The 24266-nt window shown below is 48.8% G+C and overlaps 1 long non-coding RNA gene across 2 annotated transcripts; it reads left to right on the top strand.

The window, feature by feature from the left end:
• The first annotated feature begins 200 nt into the window (after positions 1 to 200).
• LOC106016565 (uncharacterized) lies at positions 201 to 18180 on the top strand. Of its 2 annotated transcripts, XR_011804041.1 has the most exons (4): positions 201 to 330; positions 2581 to 2682; positions 14379 to 16316; positions 16959 to 18180. It is a non-coding gene; the product is annotated as an uncharacterized lncRNA (long non-coding RNA). The 2 variants fall into 2 exon arrangements; XR_002401298.4 differs by lacking the exons at positions 14379 to 16316; positions 16959 to 18180 and adding an exon at positions 6662 to 6996.
• The last annotated feature ends 6086 nt before the right edge of the window (positions 18181 to 24266 follow it).

Below are 24266 nucleotides of genomic sequence, written 5' to 3' on the forward strand. Positions count from 1 at the left end.
AGGTCCATGCAGGGGGTGCAAGTGGCCATGTTCGTGCAACAGAAGGTGCAGTGACACCTGAGAGAAAAATAAAAAGGGTGTTTTAGGAGCCAGGAGGGAGAGCAGATGGTGCTGAGAATGACACAGGTGCCCCGAATCGCAAAGCTGTGTGCTCTGATGTGGGATGAATTGCCACCAGCTGGGGGAAGCTGGAGGTGGGCTTTGGCACTTGCTCCTGAGCACTGGGGGTGTGAGGTGTGTCCCAGTGAGGTGCTGTGGGGGGTTCAGCTCCTTCTGTTGGTTCCTTGGGATTGCTGGCATGAGGATGAGTGCATGTTTGGCTGTGGGCAGGTAAGGTGAGACTGGGTGATGTGCCCTGGTGGCACAGGACACAGCCTTGCGTGGGGGAATGACTGCGGGCTGGAGGTTTTCCTATGGGGTTTCAGGAGGCTTGTTCCTTTATGGAAATGCCTATCCCTGTTCCCTAGCTCCAAGGCTTAGTGGCACTGTGGAGGGGGCTGGTGCCACTTAAGGTAGTGATGGCTTCTCTATTTTCTTTACCACTCTGTGACCTGTATTTCATTAATGTGCCAAGTTTCTCGGTTTGTTGTAACTTTAAAAATCCTAGCAGTGGAATAAGCTGTTGGGCATCAACTTAAATAGATACTGGGCTGGTGGTGAAGATACAAACTTGGGGCATTCCCAAGCTTCCTTTCCCCAATTCCTTGTCCTTGCTGGCCCCTCAGATGTGCTGTAGCACTGGTGGCTGCAGGGTGCCCCCACGATGTAGCCTGAGCTGTGCTTTTCCATGGGTTATTTCAAATCCCTGTGGCTCTCAGTCTGCTTGGAGGGAGGGGAGGATGGAGGAGATGGCCAGCTGGAGCATGAAGCTCTGGCCTAAGCATGCGCCTGACTGATTGGGGTGTCTTGTTTGGTTGATTAATGGGTGAAGATCAGGGGAAAAAAAAGCCACCTGTGTCCCCCTGCTGGGAGTTCAGTGCTGTGTATGTGAGAGAGGAGCTGCTGGGAGCATGTCCTCTTTCTCCATGGATAACTGCCTGCCACCATTCAGTTTGTCACCACAACATCATGCACATCAGCGCTGTGACCTCTCCCCCTGTGTGAGCAGAGAGGGCAGTGCACAAGCTGGAGAGCAAGAAGTGACGAGAGCCGAGTCCCCATCAGTGACAGAGATGCTGCTGAGGGACATCAGCATAAGTCACCGATCTTCTCCTGTAGCAAATGCCAGCAGGTTTCTCTAATTTGCAAAATGCACGTGGTATGTGCCAGCAGATAAGGCACGTACTGGACTTCTGTGTGTGTTTTTTGCCCTGTGCACTGGAGATGGCAGCAGAGCACTCCTGGCTCCTGTGCATCTCAGGCTTTTAAATATGCTTCTCACTTTGAGACCAGCTTAAAGAAAAGTCGGAGCACTGACGGCTTTTTGAAGTGCTCGCTGTGCTTCTGATGTGCTGGTAAAAAGACAGATTGGCTCTTAGGAGCAAGCTTTTCATCAAAGTGTGTTGCCATTGATTTTACTAGAACCGTTGTTTCTCTGAAATGCCAAGTCTATTAGCAGATTTCAGGGCTGGAGGCAGCTCTTAAATCATCTGGTCTTACCTCCCATACAACCCAGTCCTTGCATCTCTGTCCTTTGGGCTCTGTGCTGAGCTGGTGCTTGATAAATGAAGAGAAGCCTGCTCCAACCTAGAGGCTGCGTAGTCTAGGGGAAATGGATTAGTTACCTGGCCATTTCCCTCATAGTCTCTGTTTGTTTGTCAAATATCTCTTACTAAATCGTGACTGCAACTGAATTTGCAGGCTTTGTGGCTTTGTTTTGCTTGGGTTTTAACCTCGTATTTATTGGTTGGGTTGGTGGGAGCTCGCAGCAGATGCTTGACACTGAATTAAAGATGTCTTTGGTCCAACCCCGTGTGGTAGCTCTTGAGATTGTGCTGCAGTGTATGAAAGTAGCTGTGTGGACCGGCCCAGTGCTGGGGAAAAGCATCCCAGGGAAGCACCTATAAACTGGAGGTGATGCACTTGATCCAGCACGCTCGCTGCAGTGGTATATCGCCTAGGAGGCGAGGAGCTTGGCTTTGGAGGCACGAGACATGGCAGTGCCCATCACCCCCTGTAGGAATGTATTTAACTCACCTCTATAAGGGCTGTGGCTCAAACTGCCTGGCTGAATAACAGCTCATGGGGGCCCTAACTGCTACTGATATTATCAAGCTCCCACCAGTATGTACTGCTGAGCAAGGAAAACAATATTTCTAGTTTAAGGGGTTTTTTGTTTGTTTTTAACAGGGTTCAGCCCAATAAAAGGTGAAGGACCTTTGTAATTGGAAAGGATAAAAGTGAGAACAAGCAACCTTTCTTTGTGGTACAACTTTCATTTTTGGTTTGAAAGGACCTAGTGTTTCATAGGGCTTATTTGGGGAAGGACAAGGATAACCGTTTGGTTCAGTTCCCGGCTAAAGCATCGGCTGTTTTGGTATTTTCTTAAAAACAAACTTTTAAATAGCTTTTTGGCTTGATTTGTTATTGGAAATCCAGTTGCCTTACGCATGTTTTTTTTATTGTTTTGATGAAAACCAGCATTGAGTGGAAGGATGTTGTTCCGTGCTGCAGAGCGGGTGCAGCTCAGCACAGCAGACCCCAGCTGCCGATCTGCACGCTACATCAAAGCCGTGCAGGGAGGTAAGAGAAGAACAAATCCGTGTCAGTAGGTCTGAACACATGATGCAGAGATCTGCACTTCCTGGGGGGTTGCAGGAAATGTTGAATATCGTTGGATGCTGCTGCAATATCTCACTTGAGCTGTGCCACAAGAGGGCAACCCGAGGCCATGAATGCTCTGCTCAAGCCCAGGAGATGCTGGTAGATCTGGGGAAGGATGATATGCTGGAAAATCAAAGAATCATTAAGGTTGGAAAAGCCCTCCAAGATCACCTGGTCCACCCATCCCCCTACCACCCATGTCACCACCAGACCCTGTCCCCAGGCATCATGTCCAACCTTTCCTTGAACACCCCCAGGGACGGTGACTCCACCACCTCCCTGGGCAACCCATCCCAATGCCTGACTGCTCTTTCTGAGCAGAAATGTCTCCTCATTTCCAACCTAAAAATGCAGCCACCGCTTCCCAGGTGCAGAGCAGGACCTGCCAGTGGTGGTGTGTTTTGTGGGTGTCTGTGCAGCAGCGCCCATCCCAGGGGGCTTTCTCAGGGGGAGCAGTCTGTTGGCGTTGGCTCCATTCACTCCGACTGCTTCAGCATCGAGTGGATCAATGCAGAGGCTGCTGCTGTCAGCCCGGGGTTAGCGTGCTGTACTGTGCCCTGTGCTGTTAATTACTATCTGTCAACGCCAAAAGCAGTAAAATGGCTGAAACCAAAGGCATGAGACACGTTTCCTAGCAGAACTTGTCAGCATTACATTGCTGCGTGTCTTGGAGCAGCAACAGGCTGGAGGTCAGCTGTGTGACCCCGTCCCCTTGCAGAACGGCCGCAATGGCTCTGGTCCATGCATGGGGAGCAGAAAGCAGTGAGAAGGGGTCATGGCCTGGATCCCACTGCAGCAAAGGGAGTTGCAATCAGATATTTGGTAAAAGCCCTCTCTGGGAAGGGTGGCCAAATGCTGGAGCCAGTCATGGGGATGTGGTGGAGCTTCTTGGGCTGCTCGAGGCCATGCAAAAGCAAACACCACCCCCTGCATCCTCATCCTGCCTCCAAGGCCAGGGATGCTGCATGACTGCAGCAGCAAGTTCAGCTGGAATTGGGATTGAAGACACAATTCTCAGCTCACCACCGGCAGTGCCAGGGGAAATGACCCTGTGGAAGCAGACAATGGTTTTAAACCCTCCTGACAGAGGAAGTGTCAGTCTGGAAATGGGTGGAGTGAGCAAAAAGAGCCTTAGAGCTGGTTTAAAATGGGTGGATTTTCAGAGAGGGAGCTGGAAAAAAGCACTTTGCATGAGGAAGGGGCTTTCTGGGGCTGGCTGCTCCCAGCCCTGGGTCATGCTGGGCCAAGCAGCCCTGAGTCAGAACAAGGGCTTGTTTAAATGGTGGCAGGAGCGCAATTAAAACCAAGACACTCTGAATTTAGAAGTACGTAACAGCAGGAAAAACAAGCCGCGATGAGTTAAAAGAATTGACTTAGGCCAGCGAAGGCCAGTCCTGAAATAGATCTCGAACAGGGCTTGTTGAAAATGCTTCCATCAGAACAGTTTCCTGATGGAGAATTTGGCATTTCTACTCAAAGAAATCTTTCAAGAAAAGCATCTGCTTCTGTGGAAAATTTCATCTTTTCGGGCTGGAAAAACGGAGCATGTGAAAACCAAAATCTTTCAGCCCAGGGAAGCGTCGTGCCAGTTTTCAGGCAGGCTCCACCTCTGCAGTGAGCTCTGCTTCTGGTTCCTGTGGTCCCACACTCCTCCATACAGGAGGGAAAACCCGAAAATTAACAAATCCTCAACCCACTGCTTTTGGTAGCTGTTACACACAGAGTTAAAGTCCCCCCCCCCAGTGGGGCTGGCTGCAAGGTCAGCTTCTGGAGCCCTGTGCTGCAGCTCCCCTGGGGCACTGAACTCTCTCCATCGCCTCCATGCCCCATCCTTCCCGACGTGGGCTGCTGGAAAACCCATCCCCATCCCATGCTGATGTTTAGTGCATCCTGGGAGGTGCCTGTCACTGGGCTGCCAGGAAGGAAAATTCATTTTTACCAGCTTTATTTTATTTCATGGAAAATAGTTCATCATCCAGGTGTTTGTGCATCTCCTTGCTCCTGTCCCAGCTCCTGGTGGGAATCTAGTGTGTCAGATGGAGGTGTTGTCCACCAAGGTCCACGTGGCAAGGTCAGAGTTAGCATTGGAACCTGTGTGTGTTGCCTCAGGATGTGTTGCCCCATAAAACAAGTGTTGTTGAGTTTGTCTAGGCTTTACTGTGCCTTCCTTTACCAGCAGTGAGAGCTTATTCTTCAAAAGCATTCAAGGAAATGGGGAGGTGCAGGAAGGAGCGGTGACACTGGGTGGGACCTGTGGTCAAGTGCTGAGAAGGTCTAAGAAGAGGTCTGTGTGTTATGGATAATACCTCTTCCAGGTCCAGTGCACAGGGTAAATAAAATGGAAGGAGGTCAGTGTGCTCATCCAAGATGAAAATAGATTATCTATATGTGTTTTAAACTTTAAAATCTCTGAATTGTCGAGCTCCTTCACAGCAGTGCACCAGTGTCTGCGGTGTCTGGCAGCTCCTAGATTTCCCAGGTTGTCTCCTGCTGGTTTGTTGGGCTGGAATAACCACAGGACGTGGATGTTTTGGGTTTTGAGGGTGCTTCTGCGTTCAGTTGGACCCAAGAAGAGGAACCAGTTTTAAGTCTTGATGCCCAGGACACAGCCTGAGTGTCAAGATGAGTTTGAGCAGGGTGGGGCTGTTTTGCTTCTGCACTGTTCTTCTGTCTGCACAAAGGCCAAACCCTGGGAAAGGGAGGCACACCTAGCCCTGGGTCTGGAGGAGACCTTCAGGGGAGTTCTGAGCTCTCATTCCAGTTCCTGCTCACTTCTGCTGTGTTGTTGTTTTTTTCCCCCCCAGAGTCTCTGGCGTGAGTAGATGATGCTCACCTGATGGTGTGAGGATGTCTCGCATGTCTAAGACTATGCGGTGCTTTAAGGTCCTTGAGCAGAAGGACTTGGAGAGGGGGGGAAAAAAAAAAAAAAAAAAAAAAAAACCCTGATTAGTTATAATGTAGAACAACCAAAGTTGAAACCTTGCTCTGGTACAGAAGTGCTTACATCTGTTTTTAAGCATTGCCTTCAACAGAGAAGACCGGGAAAACTCCAGGGCTCTCACAGAGCCAGATGCTTACATTCACACTGAGGTCCCCAGACCTGAAAGGTTACAGGGGAAATGTCCTCAATCCTTTGTGCTCCCGAGACTGTCTGCACCAGGCTGGCGAAGGCTCTCTGCAGTCAGTAGAGGGAGTGTCTTGTGGCTGACTCCTGACAGTGAGAGAGCTGCTTTAATTCCTAGCAGCCCTGTGCATGCAGAAAACTTCACAGAAAGAGGTTTTTGTGCGTGTCTTTGCCTGGGCATTGTCATGAGATGGGCTTGCTGCTGGCATGAGTGAGGGGCTGAGCTGAAAACCCGCCCGGACCCTGGGACAAATGTGTTTTCCCCACGTGAACTTTATGAAAGAACTTCTCAGTCCATTTAAGAAAACAAAAAAGTGTTAGGAGCAGAGGCTTGGCCAAAGCTTGGGGTCCTGGTGCAGAGACTGGAGGGAACAGAAAAGCCTCAGTGGAGAGCGTTTCTAAAAAAACAACCCTGTACAGGCCAGGCTTGTGCTTCAGTGCTAGCTCAGGGTCTATTTACCAACCTTCCCCTGCTCACGGGGAAGAGGAGAGGTGTGTTAAAGAGAAAATAAGAAAGAGTCCTGTGCCTGGAGCAGCAGTGATGGGGAGCCCCAAATGCCACTGCCCTCTGTCCCCTGGGATGCTCCATGCTCCTGGCAGGGGATGAGCTCTCACACTGGTCCCAGGAGTCTTTTATTTTATTTTTTCCCCCACATCTGGGCCTGGATCTATATTATGACAAAGCCACTCAATCAATAGTGCTTGTGTGCCAAATCTCACCGCTGCTCTCAGGAGTAAGTGTGCTATTGGCAAAAAACACCTCGTCTCTTCCAGATGGCCAAGGCATCCTCCAGCGCTGGGGAACTATCGAGTCTTCCTGCGCTGCCAGGATTTCTGAAAGATGTAACTGAGACAGAACATACTGCTTTAATCAGCTGGTGATATCTCAGTTGACTTTATTTGCATCTGCTCCCCACCGATCCTGTGGAGAGAGGCAGACCCGAGGTCAGGCTCTGTTGGACTGGGGCTGCACGAGCTTGGATGAGCTCCCTTGGACAGTCGGCAGTGCACAAAGGGCTGATGAGAAAGGGATACAGCTCGGTGTGTTGGCACTTGTGTGTGGTGCTTGTATTAAAAGTCCTTGCTGTCAAGCCAGCCATCACTTATAATTAGCTTTTACTTCTTCTGTGCGCCTCCTGGCAACAGTGGCTCTTCCCAGGCTGCCTGTGGGTGCAGGCTGTGGGAAGGCTGCTCCGGGCGTGCGAACAAACGGTCAGAAATGGCTCAGGAAGGGGAAAATGGCCCCTTTATCCTCATCTCCAGCTTTGCCAGGTCATCTCAGCAGGAGCATCCCACCCATGGACTCACTGGGGAGCACTGCTGGGGGGAGGCCAGGTGCCCCTGTGTGCACTGGGCAAGTGCAAGGGCTTTGTGGTGGGCAGATTTGTAATCACGTTAAGGTGGGTCTGTTTTGGGGGAGGGCAGAGGGAGGGTGGGTTTTGTGGAGGTGCTGCATGGCCATGCTGGCCGAGGAGCAGAAGGAGGAGATGATCTGGTGATGAGCAGGGATGAATGGGGCCTCGCAGGCAGGAGTAAGTGGTGAATCCTTGAAGCAAGCGTGCCATCAAAGCGTTTGTGGCATGATCCTGGCAAATAATCCGTTTCTGGGCATTTTGGTGCATGAGATCTCTGTGCTGGCAAAGCCTTTTGGCTGGGTGCAAACCCAGAGCAGCATGGTGTCGGGGAAGCATCGTGTGCTGCTCTCATGTGCAGAGGTCCCATCGATGCTCCATGCCACCTCCTGGCGTGTGCCCACAGGTGGTGGAAATGGCCCCAGGGCATCTGCCACGTGCGGAGTCTGGGCCCTCAGCTGCTAGGAGGTCTGCCCACACAGGAACACAGATTCTTGTGCTAATTGAAGCTTTAAAGTCCAGGAAATAAGATTTTCTTTGGAGCGGAGAGAGGCTGGTCTCTCTGGCTGCAGGGCGGAGCGCTCAGCATAGTGCTTTTTCTGCCTGGGGCATCGTTGTGGATCACAGCTGAAGGGACAGCAGCAAAAAGCATGGAGAACAGGTGAGATCAGAGCATATTTATAGAAATGATAACTCACGTGGCAGACGGGACGGAAGAACCTCTTGCTGCTCTGATCTCAAGTGCTCTGTGGACTGATCCCTTTGGCAGCCAGGCATAAAACTGCCTGACAGAGATGGCTTGAGCAGGTTGACAGGCACAGTGAAACAGCACCTAGGCTAGTGATGAGTTTTCTATTCTGAGGGGCTGCCCAGAGTTTTGGGATATCCTAAAATACAACTTGCCAGGTTCTGAGACTCTGTTCTGAAGGACCTTTTTTATTTTTCCGTATTGCCCTTAACACTGTAGCATCGAAAGTTGCAGACGCTTGAAAGTCAGACCGAGACTTCCTCGTAATAATCCCCCCAAGCATTCGAGATGTCACTGTTGTCTAGTCTGTGTATCCTAGACATTACTAGTTCCATCTGATTGCATTTTTATGTTTGCAAATAGAATAATCTAATGACCTAATTTCTGAAGGAAGACTGTTATTTATTAACCATGATGTAAATCCTACCAGCATCAGAATAAAGAACATCAGGCTTTTGAATTTGTTATTTTTAAAGATCCAAATCTCAGGGGCAATTAATCATTTTTCTGACATATTGAATTCAGTCATGTGTTATAGCAACAGAACTTCATATGGGCAGTTTATGATGCAACATTAACTTGTCAGCAAGAAGGACAATTCATGACTGTCTACGACTAGCAAGTGGCAGGCATTTGGACAACTGTCCCATAGTTTTGCAAGCATCAGCAAATTTTATTGGCAAGGTCTATGTAGGCAGAGTATAATGTACGCTTTTCTCATATATATTATTAAGAAAGAAAAAAACAACAAAAAAATATAATCCACTGCCAGGAGTTTCCACTTATTTTCCATAACGAGAGCTGGAGGGTCTGTAAAATCTGGCCTCATAAAGAAGTTGCATCGGATGAATTTTTCTTTTACGAGGAAGATGGAAGAAATCTGGGTTTGTTCAGATGCACGAGTCTTCCTAAATTGTAATTCATTGGCTGTGTTACTGCCACGCAGAGGGCTCTGGCTTAGATGGGGTCTGGAGTGGGTGTCCCTGAGCCTCTGTCACCCTTGTCACTGGGCTGCGATGCTGGTTGGGGCGAATGGAGCGTAGCAGCCCCAGGAACAGAGCTGCAAACTGCAGGGTTTGGGAGAAGTGATGGCCTTGGCACACCAGCAGCCTGGCTGCTCTCAGGGTCTTTGAGATATCACAGGAAGGAGCTGCAAAAGGTTGGAGGGAGGAGAGGGATGCGCTTTGCTGTTGTTTGTGTTGGGGGCTCTGAAGTGTCCTTGGAAGTGCACGGAAGTGGCTTTGCTTTGATGCAGTAGAGAAGAGAGAAGCAGAAGATAAATGTGGGAGGAGGAATCACACAGGGGAAAAGCAAAGGGATCAAGAAGAGATCTCCATAGCACTGTTCTGGGCAGATATGTGCTGGAGCGAGTCCGTCTGCCGAGGCCAGAGGCTGGGCTGCTGCAGGAGCCGGGCTGTGAGCGGATCTGGGACCTGAAGCAGGATTTCAGTAGGTTGGGAACATGCAAGGGGCCGTGGTCTCGGAGCAGCAAAGCCCATGCAGTTATTGTGCTGGGGTCTAGCCGGGGAGCAGGGAAGGAGTTGCAGCCATGGTCTGTCTTTGGCAGCAGAGCTGGGAGGTGGGGGTCACAGCAATCGAGGACGTGTGGGGGAGGCTTTCTGGGGACAGGAGGGAGAGAGATGAAGGAAAATTTTAACTGTAATTAGGCTGGGTTCAGGGCAGTGCCTACACCACAGGACATCGGTGGGAAATCAGTGGCACTGGAGTAGCCTAAAAGTGCTTGATGCGTTCCACAAGGCAGGAGGGTACTAAGGCGAAGTGGAGGTGGTTATGAACGGCTCGTCTGTTCACAAGAGGTTTGCACTGAGCCTTATTGCAGGAGTGAGATGATGGCCTGGAGGAAAGTGTGGGAGTAGTGCTGGCCTGTGCCCAGGTGCGTGCGGACCCAGCCGAAAACGCCCAGCCCTGTAGAGCTGGCTGCATCCAGCACGGGGTTGGGTGTGTGGTGGAAAAAAAGAAGCACTGGAGGAGCCCGTTAGGTGGGCACCTGGATTTAAAGAGCACAGCTGGAGGAGAAACCATAAAGGCAGTGAGGATGGGAGGCTACACAGTGCATGTGCAGTGTCATGTGCATGGCGTGGCCTCATGGTGGTTCTCCGGGGCTCCAGAGGATCTCCATGGCCCAAGCTGCACGAGGAAGATGTGTGCAGTGAGGCTGTTTCCATGTGAATGGCTGCAGATTGAGTGGGATACGTGGGCTGTACGTATGGCATGTCCTGGCTGCTCCTCCCTGGCCACAAATCGCACACTTCTCACGGCAAAGGGAGGCTGGCCTCCTTCTTCCCATTGGGAGCAGGGATACTGCTTAGGTTTAGGCTGGGTAAAAGTGGCTTCTATAGCAGCAACCTCTGATGGAAAGCACAAGTTACATGCTGCCTGGAGATGGGAATGCATGGCCTCCAGTATCCTCACATACCTCCCAGAACACTCGTTTTTTGTTGTTAGCAATCAGCTGATCTGAGGCAGTAATACATTAAAGCCTTGCTTATGAAGGGCATAAATGCAAGTTGTCCCAATGCAAAGGAAACATCAGGAGTATAAGAAGTGATGAGCTCAGCTGAACTGGGAGCTGCTCAGTGCCCCGAGACTCAAAGAAGCACACAAAAAGTGGAAACTAGAATAAATGAATAGGTGCACCTCTGAAAAAACAGCAGCAGGGCAAAACCGTGGTGAGTAAGACCAAGCTTTCCTCTGCCTCCTGCCTTTCCTGGAGGGAAACTGATGGTGAAAGTTGCCAGAGCATTTCACAACCTCAGCTTGTCTGTCGTACCGCATGGTTGCAGTTTGCTATTTCGGTTAATGCTGTACGGCCACTGATGGTGTGGGCTCACGATAGAGATCTTTAAGTAACTGGCTGGGATGAAATTAATCCTGAAGTGCCCAGAGTAGTGCCAAAGAGATTTTTGAGCACCAGTTTGTTCTTGGCTCCTTTCAAGGGCTGCTGAGGATGGCTGAGGTTACACAAAACTGAAAGGGCAAACCTAGTACTTGGCTCTGAATAACGGGGGAGGAAAATAGGAACTGCAGGGCAGAGTAGCTTATCTCTGGTTTCTGGGTTAAAGGAGCAGCTTGTGGCTGCCTAGGGGATACCAAGGCCTTGTCAAAAACACAGCCTGCTAAAGCAAGCAAGTCTGCTTCAGTAACATGGGGAGGGGGCCCATGGGTGGGTAGGAGCAGTGACCTTGTAGATAAGATTTCTGATGTCTCGTTACCTGATGTTGTGAACGAGCTAGGAAAACATGGTGTGGGTTGCAATGTGACATGGTTCGTATCTGTAGTTTATTTCTTCCAAATTACTAATTTGGAGAACATTGCCAACCTGCAGGTATGAAGAACTTCCCAGATTCCAAGGAGATCAGGAGTAGTGCAGTGGTGTTTTGTCCTGGTGTTCGGATGCCTTAATGATCTGGATGATAGTGTAGGACAGTCATGTAGAAGTTGCAGGTAACAGCAAGGTGGGAGGTTTTCAAGTGTGCTGGAAGATGAATTTCAGCTTGATCTTGAGGGAACCCCTCCTAGATCAAAATCAAACTCTGTGTGATTCCCTAAAAAAACAGGTGAATATGTTTGGGAGCAGTCCACCGCATGATTACAGGAAGGAAAAAGCCTGCCAGATCCTGCTCCTGCAGATGACTGTCCCAGCCTTGTTCTGAAGGAAAATGGGGCTTTGTTGGCTTTGCCAGGAGGTCCCCAGAAACCCCCAAGAAACAGGAGGGGAGATAAAAGTGAAGGTACCACATTCAAAGTTGAGGAGAGTTCATGGGAGATCCCAGGATGAGCAGGGTTTTCAACTTCTGTGCTGTTGATTGGGACGTTGGGACAGGAGCTGCCATAATTTGGCAGCCGGGACTTGCTCTGCTTCTGCTCACCACGGTGCCTGGCCAGGAAAGTGACAGGGGTGTCTTCAGCTGCTCCTTCTCTAGCAGGCTGCTGGCGAGGCCCAGGATGTAATTCCCTGCACCTGCTGCTTGGGAACCTCTCCAGAACCTTCCAGGTTGTGACGAAGTGGCTCTGCGCTGCTCTTTTCCAAGAGAACAACGTGATCGATGCGTATCTGCTGAGACAAGTCGGTCTGTGCAATGTCAGCAGCTTGCAGAGTCCTGTAGCGTCGGCTTCTTTCGGGTGTAAATCTAGGTATCGCTGTGATAGTTGGGAAATGGAATTTCAGTTTGAGCTTGCCTTTGCTCAGTTCCAATAAATGGCTATGGGTTGAAATGTTTCTTCTGATTGCAAAGAGGCTTTCTGCATTTTTCCTGAGCTAGGTGGCTTTCAGGTGAGCACCACAAGGAAATATTCATGTTTTAGTTGCACCTCTGAGCATTTCCAAATATACCCCTGTAGTCTCAGAGGGGAGCAAGGGTGTTGAACGCAAGGTGATGGATTTCTCCGAGCAGTAAAATCTTTCCCCCGGTGACTTTTTCTTTTTGAATTATGGTCTTGTATGTAACCAATTGTTCTGGTAGAGCTTGGGAAAGAGGTGTGCTGGTGGTTTGCCTGTCTTCTCACCAGATATTACCATTTATTTTCACGTCTATTTAACAGCATGAGGAGAGGTGCCATTCTGGCACCGCAGTGTTGTCAAAGGCTTGCTTGCAGTCAGCTTCATGGTGATGCAGATTCTCATGCTGTTCCTGCAAGCATCTAGGGATGCTTGAGCTTTCTTCAGAAGGCTGCAGCTTCAGGAGCCTTGTGCCTTTACCTGAGATAGTGCAGGCTGGCTGCTCCTCAAGAGCTGGCTGCGAAACATAAATGTTGTGCTGTGCTTACTAAGATATTGTGCGCAAAAGCTAGCGCCATGTACATCTGCTGGAGTGTCTCTTTGCAGTGTCAAACACTAAGCAAACTCCTCAAGTCCCCACCAAGCCTTGCTTTGCAGAGCTGGGGCAAGCCAGGTAAGCACAGGGAGTTTATTTTAATATGGATGAACTGTTTCAGCCTTGGGAGCTCTCCAAGCAGATGCCAGCTACGTGGAGACAGAGGAGCTTGCTTGTTCCTGTGCGTCCCTTGTGCCCTGGGCCTCAAATTCCACTGTGCTGATGGCACAGGCAGAGATGCCCTTGCTGGTTTCCAGCCAAGGTAGTGATGTGTTTTCCTGCCTCTGTATTTATCATACCTGTACATCTCCCTCCAGCTCCCCCACTGCCTGTCCCAGAGTGCACAAACAGACCCTGTCACCTATGCTCTGCAGAGCCTTATTTTTCATCATCAAAGTCACACCGAAGGGAGGGAGTTTGCACCAAAAAGCCTGCGTTTCTTGTTGCTCCTGGTTTGTAGCCAGAAGACCTCAACAAGCCATCTCGCTGCATGCCAGCCGGCCAACAGAAAACCTCCTGTCAGCCCCCTTGCTCCTACAGACAGCATTTACCCACCAAATTCCACAAACTTGCCCATAAAATGCAATTAAATGAGATGCCCAGAACAGTGTGGACCCATAATGTTTTGCTGACTGCTCAGCAGGGCCCGATGGCTTGTCTGAAAGCTTCCTCCCATCTCCTGCCTCTGCCTTAGCACATCACTGCTCCCTGCGGGAGGCCGACTGGCTGTTCTGGATGGGGTCGGGGTTCTTGATTGCTCCCTTTCCCTGCTTGCCAGTCCATTGATGGAGGCTGCGTTGTCTTGAGCAGGAGGACCTCCATCTCAGGGAGCTGGTCTTTGCTTATTAAAACCCTTTTCTTTCAGGATTGCCTTTACACGGCTTCTGGATTCAGAAATACTGAATCCATGTCAGAAGAAAACATGTTCGAAGGTGACAGTTGCTTCAAGATCCAGCTGTTCCTTTGCACGTGGGTGCCTTCCTGGGGGCTGTCATTTCCTCAACCTGTCTTTTTAATTTTTTGTCTCCGGTGGATGGTATCAGAGCGTTCCTTGGCTGCAGCATGCAAATCCTACAAAATCCCTTGATCCCCCTGTCTAGTTTCAGACTTGTTTATGGAACAGAGTCTGTGTAGGTATTAGTGGCTGGTTAGCAGTGGAGGAGCAGAGATGTGTTGCAGCATCAGACTGGATTCTCAGTGGTACTTGGCATAGGTCAAAAAAAAAAAAAAAATATCGTGTCCTGAGGATTGCTCAGAGGATGTTCCAGCCCTGGCTGCTCTGGAGGCAGAGTGCGGCTGAGCTGGGTAGCCTTAAATATGAAAGGCAAGTTTGAGCTGTGATTTCTTGGCCACTTATCCACGTTGACTTGGCCGTGAGACCTGATGGCACAGCCGTGTGTTCAGTAAGCTGGCGTCTGTCATCTGGCAGGGCAGGGCTGCAAGTTCCCTCCAGTCTTGTGCTCCGTCCCCTCTGCTTACGTGAAGCCAGTGGGGAAATGCAGTGTTAACTGATACATTGATGGTTATCAGAGCTGTTTTGCTTTTATTTAATCCAGACTTTTCAGCCTCCCTCTGTCTGATGGAACAACGTGTGACCGAGCACAGCTAGTGCCTTGTAGGAGCGATGACGTGCTTGGGAACAAGTGACTTTCTGCATCGTGTGCCACGGGCTGTTGACACAGGGTCACTGATGTACCCTGCTGATGGATCCCATGCTTTTCCCTGCAGACTGTGGCACAGCTCTGTGTTATGTTCAGATCTGCCAGTAAGATTACCAGGAGGCAAGTTAATGCAGCAGGAGGGGAGACCTCAGATGGGCTGGTACAGCACATCCCAAACTTGCCCTGTGATGAAAGGCTGGGGACCTCTGGATGTCAGCATCTGGGGCCTGCCTGCAGGTGCTGGGATGGTTTGGGACAGCTGTGCAGGTCCTCTGGCTGAGCCCCCAATGGAGCAGAGAGCTCTGAAGCACACCCCTGAGAGCAGAGAGATGCTGAGACTATTTCTGTTCTGATGGGACTTCTCTAGAATTCCCTGTGGTTATGGTTCTGCCTTAATTATCCCAAATCTTGATGCCATATGTTAATTTCCGAGTGCTTTGCTCAAGAGAAGAGCTCAGCATTTCCCTATAGGTTCTCACTTCATTAATGTATCATCAGCCCATAACAGAGCATTCCCTGCTGTTAAAGCAGCCCCAAGACCAAGATAAAACTCCTTGTGGACATGGGGAGGCCTGAGCCAAGACCCCGAGGAGCCCACAGCTGCCTTCCTGTTGAGAAATCTGAGATCGGAGATGGCCATCTCTCTGCAAACCCCTGTTTTTCCTTCACCTTTTCCTTTTTTTTCCTTTGTGTTTAAAAGAATGATATATCTATTCCTTTGTATAGAGGAAAATTCCTGCACACCTAGCTTCTCCTGTGTGTGTGTGTGTGTGTGGTGCTTTCACGTGGCTCATTTCAACCTGGCTTATTTTGGTGTTTCCAGGTCAGAAGCAGGAGGACATCACCGCCCCCGGTCCCTATTAGCGAGGGCCTTGTTGGCCATAACAGAGGATGCCTAAGGCATCCTTCCACCTCTCCCACGCCAACCTTCTCCTGCACAATTCCTCTTTTCTTCCCCAAGTGAAAGAGCTGCCTGAGGGCTGTGGGGATCACCTGGCTGTGGGCATGAGCCCGGGGATATTTTGGGCAGGGGCATGCGAGGGCTGGGTGCGTGCTGTTTGCCTGGGAGATGTATCGGGGCACTGTAGCTCCGCAAGGACCTTGCCATGTTACACAGCAGCTTTGTGGCTGAGCAAAAATAAATGAGTGACTTATCCCACTGCCAAGGACCGTCAGTGGGAGGTCAGTGTTTGATATTTCCACACCCAAAAAAGCAGCCCCAAGCTAGAATTACAGTACAAAATACCCATTCAGACCTCTCCAGCCTTCTGTTTTCATTGACTTCCATCCCCTGCTTGTACACACAGAGTCCCTTCCTTTCCAAAAGAAAACAGTACCGCTGATAAGGGACACTTATCTCAGCAAGTCATTACAGAACAAGCAAGCTTTTGTGTTTGCATCTGATTCCTGCTGCGATGTTAACAAACTCCTCGTATGGAAGCTTTATTTTCCACTCTAAAGATGGCCCTTAGGGTAATATGCGAGGTGCATTATATATCTCATAAATACTTCCCACAGATGTTCCTTCCTTCCTTAAAAAAAAAAAAGAAAAGAGAGGGGATGACTTCTTAAGGTTTCAGCATTCTGTCTGTTCTGTAGAGTGCTTTTAAACAATGATCCCTGGCTCTGCTGCACATGGATATTTACCCTTCCTGTGCTCTCTGCTGGGATGTTGCTGCCCTTTGATCCTCTCGAAGCACTAGCCAGTGCTGGAGTTTTCTCTCTCATTGCAGTGGGTTCCCATTATGAACTGAAAACTCATCCTCAGTTGCAGCAGTTCAAATTCAGTGTGCTATTTCCCTCTGCACATGCTGGGGCACAGCGTGTGCCATGGTAAGTATTGAGGTACTATGATTATAGATCTTCATAATGAAATCTGTGCTGCAAACAGGACTTCCAATCTAACTTCAGTGCTCAGCACCTTCTGAGGTAGACCCTAACGCTGAGGACTTTGCAGAAGAAAGGTCTTTCAGGGTAAATGACAACCGTTTTTGGCTTTCTGTAATTCTGTGAGCCTTCCTGTCAAGGCTGCTCTCCAGGTGCCAAGGAAGCTTCCTCTGCAACCTGGGGAAGGGGAGGTAGAGAAGTACCACCAGAAATCCAGCAGTCACGGGGCTGGATGTGGCCTCTCTGCGGAGCTGTGGTGAGATGAGAGCCAAGCTCAGTGGTCACAGCGCTCCCCCCAACCTTGCACCAGCCACATGGCGTGCAACTGGAATTAGTTCAGGCCAAGTGGCGAGTTGGTTGCAGCACTGCAGTAAGGGGGTGGGAGGCAGCTCTCCCAGCATGGTGTCAAGCAGCTACTCGGCATGCAGCTACTCCGCATCAACCTCGTGCAGCCAAGATCTGATGCAATTCTAATTTTTGTTATGTACGCAAAACAAATTGGAGTGGGCTATAGCTATCCTTGACAAATAAACTAAAAACAAGAGCTGGTTGGAAAACGTCCCCCATCCCAATGGGATTTTTTTTTAGGCAAAATCCCAGATCGGAATATTCCAGTTCTTCCACGTGATGCTTTGCATTATGTTCCTGCTGCTCATCGGCAGGCTGCCTCGCTCGCGTCCACCGCTCCCTGGTGTGCTCCTGTCCTGGTCCCCGTGTCGGGGGAGCCCCTCGCAGCAGCAGCGTGCGGGATGCCTCGTGCCTGGGAATGCTGCCTGGTGAGAAGCATAGGGACCCTGAATAGCTGATTACAGCTTCCCATGAGATATCGCGTGCTCTGGGCTTTGTTCAGCAATTTGTGATGTTCCTTCAGAAGGAAAGGTCACACAACTCTTAATGTGAATGAACTTTTTCATTAGGAAAATTTCTTATGGATTTTCTTTTCTGTTTTGTTTTCCTTTGCTTGCCACCTCTTAATTAAAACAGCCCTGTTTTAAACAAACCACTCTTTAAAGAGGTTCTGTTGACATATTCAAAACTCCCCCCATCTTAAATCCTTTTAAAATAAGGATCAAGTCTGGCTGCTTCCAGTCACCTGCCCAAATAAATGAGCTTGCGGTGTACTTGAGTTCAATAACCTGGACTGCTCTGGTCGAAGGAGAATTTCTAAAGCCATCAGTGAAGTGTTCCTGGTCAAAGGAGATACGAACAGCAACCAGCTTAGTGTTGGGTGTGGTGTACCTGCTCAGGGTCTTCTCCTTGGATCGTGCTGGTTCTAGCAATGTGGAAATGGAGGTCCTAAACTGCTGTGTGTCCTACAAGTGTGCATGCCTGGCAGATCATTCTACGTGGTGCATGTAAAGGTCTGAAAGAACTGAGTAGGTTCCTCCTGTACCAATCACTTTTCTTGTGATATATTTGAAAGCCTGAATAATTGGAAACACTTAAGTAGCCTTCAGGGAGATTACTGGCATGCCATGGCATATAGGCTATAGCTTGCCGAGCTGCGTATGTTTTTGGCCTTGCCTTGGAAAAGATAAATTGAAAACAGGGTAAATGACAGAGCTGGGACCACATCCCAGAAGGCTGTATCTCTCGCTGTCTGTCTCTTATCCACCCTGGTGCCTGCACGTTACCCTTCTCTGTCTGCGGCTAATGGTTGCTGTTACTCAAACTTTGATAGCGAGGTGACCTCGGAAGAAGCTGACTCTTAAAAACAGCGGTGTTATGACATGTTGGATTTGTGTTTTCTCTGGTATTTTCACCTTCCTCTGTATCCCGGTTCAGTTCCAACCAATTTCTCAGCACGGGGAGCTCGCCCCATCACTGCAGTGGGAGCAGGACGTGGTTGCTGCAGGTACCAGCTGCCTCTCGGTGGGGGACTTGTGATGAAGGCCGGGCACGTGCATCTGTCCCCTCTTGCTGAATTGAGTCCGTATGAGGGGAACAAAACCACAACCTACGATACTTCTGAAACAACTCCTTTACTAATTTTAACTATTGCTGACAGCTTTCACGCCCTTGTACACACTGTACTGCGTTAGCCGTAATGATTCTCTACTGTCATATAATCTAATTGCAAAAATGGGCCAAATTCTGCCGATGGCACGAGGCCAGAGCAGAGAGCTCCAGAGCCCTAATCTCCCTGGCTTTATATCCTCCTCTCTTGCATCTACTTTTTTCATCTCCGATGAATAGAAGGCTTCATCTTTTTTAAACTCCAGCAGGACAACACACATGTGGACTGACTCTCCCACAAACTCCTCAGTAACACTCTCGCTGTTTGGGGGAAGTAAATATGCGAATTTCAAAAGTCTTTCTGTGTGGAGAATCTGTTTGGATTTGAACAGGAAGTGGGGAGCAGGCATATAGGTAGTAATATTAATGAAGTTTTTTATAAAGACTTCATTCAAGGCTTTCAAAGAAAATATGACTCTTATGGGACCCACAGTTTATCTGCCAAGTCCAAGAATCTGGTTGGAATTTAAAATATATATTTAAAGGTCTCAGAGAAGTAGCAGATTAGAAAATAGAGCAGCCTGGGAAGGGCACATGGGAAATTAGTGCCAGAAGAGGAGATGGGTCCTCGGGGGCCGAGCTCTGCAGCAGGGTGCTGAGCCACCAGACAAGAAATGCTTTGCTTGGCTGTGGAGTGGCAGGAAGAGGGGGTGACTGGTGTAAATCCAGTCACCTCTTCCAGCTCTTGTGCCACGTTCAAGTGGTGAAGGATGTGCAAAAGGCCTCCTGCTGATGGACGTGTGCTTTCGCAAGACCTCAAGTTCAGACTCCTTCCTTCCTTCTTTCTTCCACATGCTCATTTTCTGCCTTAAAAACGCAGCTAAATAATTTTCATCATTTCCTTGAGGGTCCCAAGGTTGCTTGTTGTGGGACTGGGGGACAAGAGCGTGCAGCAGTCAGGTGAACTGGCTGGGAAGGAGAGGTGTCTGGCGGGGAGCAGCCAGACACCTCTGGGCAAGGCATTTCTGATGGGTCTTCTGTGTCTCTAAGGCCCCTGATGTGTCTGCAGCATTATTCTGGGGGGCAGAGAATCAATCTGAAAAATCTGTTGCTTATTTTGGGGAGAACAGGCTCCCTGATAGGGGCACAGAGATTTCCAATCATCCCTTCCAAGCCTGAGAGGCTGTGATCCTCCTATATATGGGAGGATCACAGGGAGAGCTTGCTCCCTTGTGGTCCCTCACAGCCTTTATTTTTCTTGGGGCTGGTAGTTTGTTTCCTAATCTGCACTGGATTGTGATCAGAGACCTCTGCTGGCTTGCCCATTCCCTGTGTCTCAACCCAAGCCATGGTTCATTCATGCTTGGGTGCTTCCAGATGTCCTATTCATGTCCCCTTTCCAATGTGCACCCGTAGCTTTCTCCAAGCCTCTCTAAAAGCCTGTGTTTGTTGTTTGTGTCGCATGAAAGGCAATGTATGTGTTCACTGCTTTGGGTCAGATGTTGTTAGCCTGGAAAATAAGCAAACAAGCAGAAGCTTGTGAAGGATCACTTCTCAGCTGGGCTGTTTAGTTAGCAACCTGTGTACCGTGGCTGGAGACAGCTGGGCCTTGCACGCAAGGTGTCAGGTGTGGCAGTGGTCCCCACCAGAAAGGCTTTGACAGATGATGTGCAAATGCCCTGTTTGTGATGGTTTTACGCTTACCTGGCAGTGATCCTCCTTGTTTGTGCGTTGCCTCTGTGCTTTGCATTCCCGGTGCAGGCAAAGTACTGCGACTTCAGGCAAAAGGCAAGAGCACGAAGCTGCACCCTGACCTTGGTCTTGTTTAGAAAAGTCAGCAAGGCTAATTTGGAGCGAAGGCAATCTCTGTGCATGGGTCAAAGACCCCAAGAATGTATGTAGGAGCACTCAAGGACACATCTGTCCAGCCTCGTGCTCCTGTCCCTAGCAAGAGCAGCCAGGAAGAGGGTAATGACCTGCATAAAGTGATAAGTTTTCCCCAAAATATGTTTTGCTGGTGACTTGATTCTAGGAGCTTCCTCAGGCACTGATGGTGCCTTTTGGATTCCGCACTTAGTGATTGATATTTTTCCAATTGTTTTTTGCCATGTCCCAAAACAAACAGTTTTACAGCTCAGCTGTGCACTGTGCCCTACTGTAGGGCTGCTTTATGCTCCGTGTGAATGTGTTCGTGTCTCCAGAGCTGTGCCTGATGTGCAGGCCTGTATGAGGTGATGGAGCTCATCACTGCACGCTGGATGTGATGTTTTGGGGCCATCAGCAGCAGTTCAAGGTGGCAGGACTGGTACCAGAAATATCAGCTGCATTGAGCTTCTGGTATTTCTTTCACCTGGTATCTCTGTTCTACCTTTGCTGGGACCTGGTCAGGTGTTGCTGTTTGATGCAGTGGCTTTGAGGTGTTAGTGATAATCCTCTTTTCTTCTCCCAGCCCCGCAGTCACACTGTAGCACAACAAATCTGTCTGCTGCAGAGGATTTGCAGGAAAACCCTGTCTGTATTTAAGCTGATGACAAAGCTCATGGGGGTTTAGGCTGTATTTCCATATGATCACAAGACTGTATTTCAGTGGCAGCGGGAATAACTACCTGGAGAACAGGATCAGGCTCCGTCAAAGAATTTGTCAGGTTTTAAACAGTAGCAAAAAAAGAGGCTCCTGTTCTTCTGCATTTGGTAAGGAAGCATCAAACAGCATGACCCAAAGTACATCTTGACTGATGTACTTGCCTGACTTTCTTTTCACTGAAGAGCACACCCTTACACTTCAAGTCAATGCAAGACCAAATATCAGTATTTACATAAAAAAAATAACCTGAGGATTTTTGCTTCAGCATCAAATGAATTGAAAGGATTTCTAAAAAAACATGACTTGGAAATAGATAATAAAATCAGTGAGCAAGCTGCTCTCATGAGCAAGCCTACAGGGTGAAGTCAGGATTTTTTTTTTTTAAAGGCTAAAGTAAACTCTGTGAAAATGCCCACCCTGTTGAAGGAGGTTTTTTGGTGACTCCAGTGGCTGAAACACCCAGAAGAGGGTGGATATTTTGGCGTGCTGGACAAACAGAGGCTAACAGGAGCAGTGAGCTTGTGACTCCCTCCGTGTATAAAATGATGGTGATTCATCCAGGTTTTTATTTTAATAGCAAGGCCACCAAGCCAGCTAAAATACATCTGAGGTCAATGCCATGGAATAAAAGGATCAGCTCAGGACAGCGGAGCGGTGATGGGATGCCAACGCCCCGTGGTGGGTACCAAGACTGGAGGCTTGTCCCACCAGCAGCCAGGTTGCCAGGCACAAAGGAAAGAACGGGCAACTGCTGCTGCTTTGGCAGGGATGGAACAAAAACAAGCACTAAGCAGTCCAGCCCTTTTGGATTTTCATCATTTTTGTCTACCTTCTGTTAAGTTTCCATAGGCTTAAAAACTGGAAACAACCTGGGGCCCTCTTCTCCCCCGCATCCCCAAACCCGACTATTTCTGTGACTTGGCTGGGGCCAGAGGAAGCTATTTCAGTAGGAAATGGTTATTTTAAGACAATCTAGAAAAGGCGATGGCTCTTTGCCAAATTAATAACATAATGCAACTAAAATGTTGCTTTTCGTGTAATGCTTCCAGGGCTAGCACAAAACCAGAGTGCAGTGAGTTTATGGGGCCGCCAGTCATTACCCTGCCTGTAGCGGTGCTCCCCGCTCAGCTGCTTCACCTCCTTCCTCCTCCTGCAGCCCAGGATGTCAGGGGCTGGAGCAGAGCTGTTGTTTCTCCACTGGCCTTAATTCTAGCCAGCGGAAAGGCAAGTGACGCATATTTGAAGGGGTGACTTAAGGCTTTGGACCTGCTGAAAAAGAGCAGCTCTCCTCCTGAAAGCTGAGCAGAACTGTAATCGTGGCACGCACAGGATTTCAGATCTCTTGGAAATAATATTTAAAAATTTGTATTTACTTCAGAGAGCACATCTGCGCTTCTGAGTGGTGTTAAACAATATCCAGGACGTGTGAAGGGAGAAGCAGTTGTAGGAAGGGCTGCGTGGCTGGCATACAGATGAGCTCTGAGCTATGCTGCTCCAACCTTCAACCAAATTCTGAGGGCTCCATTTCTCATGCTGCTTTGTGAGACTAAAGGACACATGAATTTTGAGGTAAAATGAATATTAAGGACTAGAGACTGAACCCAGAGCTGTCCAGCTGTTTGTTCTGGGTACAGGTTGATTTTTCACATATATCTGAATGAGATTGCAGCTCCAATTCCTTGCTTTTTTTTCAATGTATATAAACGAAGGAGGTGTTTATTGCTGAAGGAAATGCAGTGGGAAGAGCACAATTTTTTTTGGCTTTCTGTCTGGTCTCCACAACAGTGAGAGACTGTGAAAATACAAACAAATCTTTATTTCTGGACTAATTGCTTAAAGCCAGGAGCTTGCAAAAAGCTGAGAATAACTTGATGCAAAATGCAGTTCTGTCACCCCGTTTTCACACTCCTCATTTCTCCATACACTTCTGTTCCCTCTTTCATGTTAGTCCTTCCCTGTAGCCCTGTCCAGGCTATTGAAACCTGTAAGCTCATCCAAAAACTACTAAAGGACACAAAGCTTTCTTTTGACTTAATGAACTTTAAGTACGTAAGGCCTAAACTAACATGGTCCTGCTCCCAGCCCATCTGTGGAAACAAATTCAGACACCAATTCAAATGCTGGTTTGGAAGCACTTTTGACCGTTTACATAAAACTCTGAGATCCTCAGGATTTTGTTTTCATCCTTAACGCTGCAAAACAAGCCCTCAGCAATAGAGGAAGATGGGTTGGTTTGATTCGTTTGGGGAATCTACCCTTTTTCTGAATGTTCACAGGCTGGGCCTGCAGATGGCACAGCTGATGCCCTGTTCCCTCTGCATGCCTTTGAGCTGGATGCCAACCACCTCCCCAGACCCCTGCTGCTTCATTTAACTAGTTGCGCTGGGGGCGATAAAGGATCTTTTTTTTTTTTTCTTTTCCTCCTTGTCAAAACACTGTCTGACACTTTTGGCTTCTGTTCTGTTTTGTGTAGCAAGCCAGTCCTGGTGCCTCCAACCAAGTGGGACATCACAATGCAGACTTCTCCCAGGGAGGTAACGCTGCTGAGGTTCGCTCTGCAGACAAGATGTGAAGGTGGGCTCCTCTGCTAGGGCAGCACCCGTCCTTCTGCTTGTGCAAAGGCTTCCCCAGTCTGACCTCTTCCACAAGACAATGAGTGCCCAGCTTAACCCAGGGGGAGGAAGTGATTCGAATTTAATCATCAGTTGGATTTTAAATGCACATTACAAGTAGATTGTGTGAGTTAAAGATATCAGTGTCAGTTTAATAGCAGAGCTGGAGATCCTTGTGTACTTTCAGGTATGGAAGAACGGTGAGAAAAGAGGGGTATTTTCTGCACAGCCCCTCCAAATGTTCATCTCCCATATGTGGCACAGAAGTGACTCTGGAGGAGGAGGAGAGCAGCCTTACTATGGAGTGTTATTATGGGACAGACTTTGCCATTTAGGCATTGAAGGAGGTAATGGAAAAAAAAACTCCTGTGATTTTGTTCCCTGGCTTCTTCCTCTAGCCTCCTTCCAACCGATGTACTCGTCTCCAACCAGAGCACTGGAAGCAACCAATGGTTCTTGATTTGAAATCGAAATCTATTCTTTTTTCCCCTCTTCTTAAAGTCTGTGATCTTCCAACAATTGATCCCATTGGCTTCAGAGACTCAAGGCTGGGAATCACTTTGTTTTAGAGTAGTTTTCCTATAGTTCTTCTCTGAGGCTTTTTTTTTTTTCCTTCTGCTCTATTAGTTTAATGCATTAATTTGGCACAGAAGAGGTAGAGCCCATAATATCCTGTTCCTGAGGAAGGAGTGCTGGGTAACACTGTGAGCCACTGTTCCAAGCATGGGCTTATTTACTTTAATT

This window comes from Anas platyrhynchos, chromosome 18, assembly GCF_047663525.1.
Source record: "Anas platyrhynchos isolate ZD024472 breed Pekin duck chromosome 18, IASCAAS_PekinDuck_T2T, whole genome shotgun sequence".
Lineage (NCBI taxonomy): Eukaryota > Metazoa > Chordata > Aves > Anseriformes > Anatidae > Anas > Anas platyrhynchos.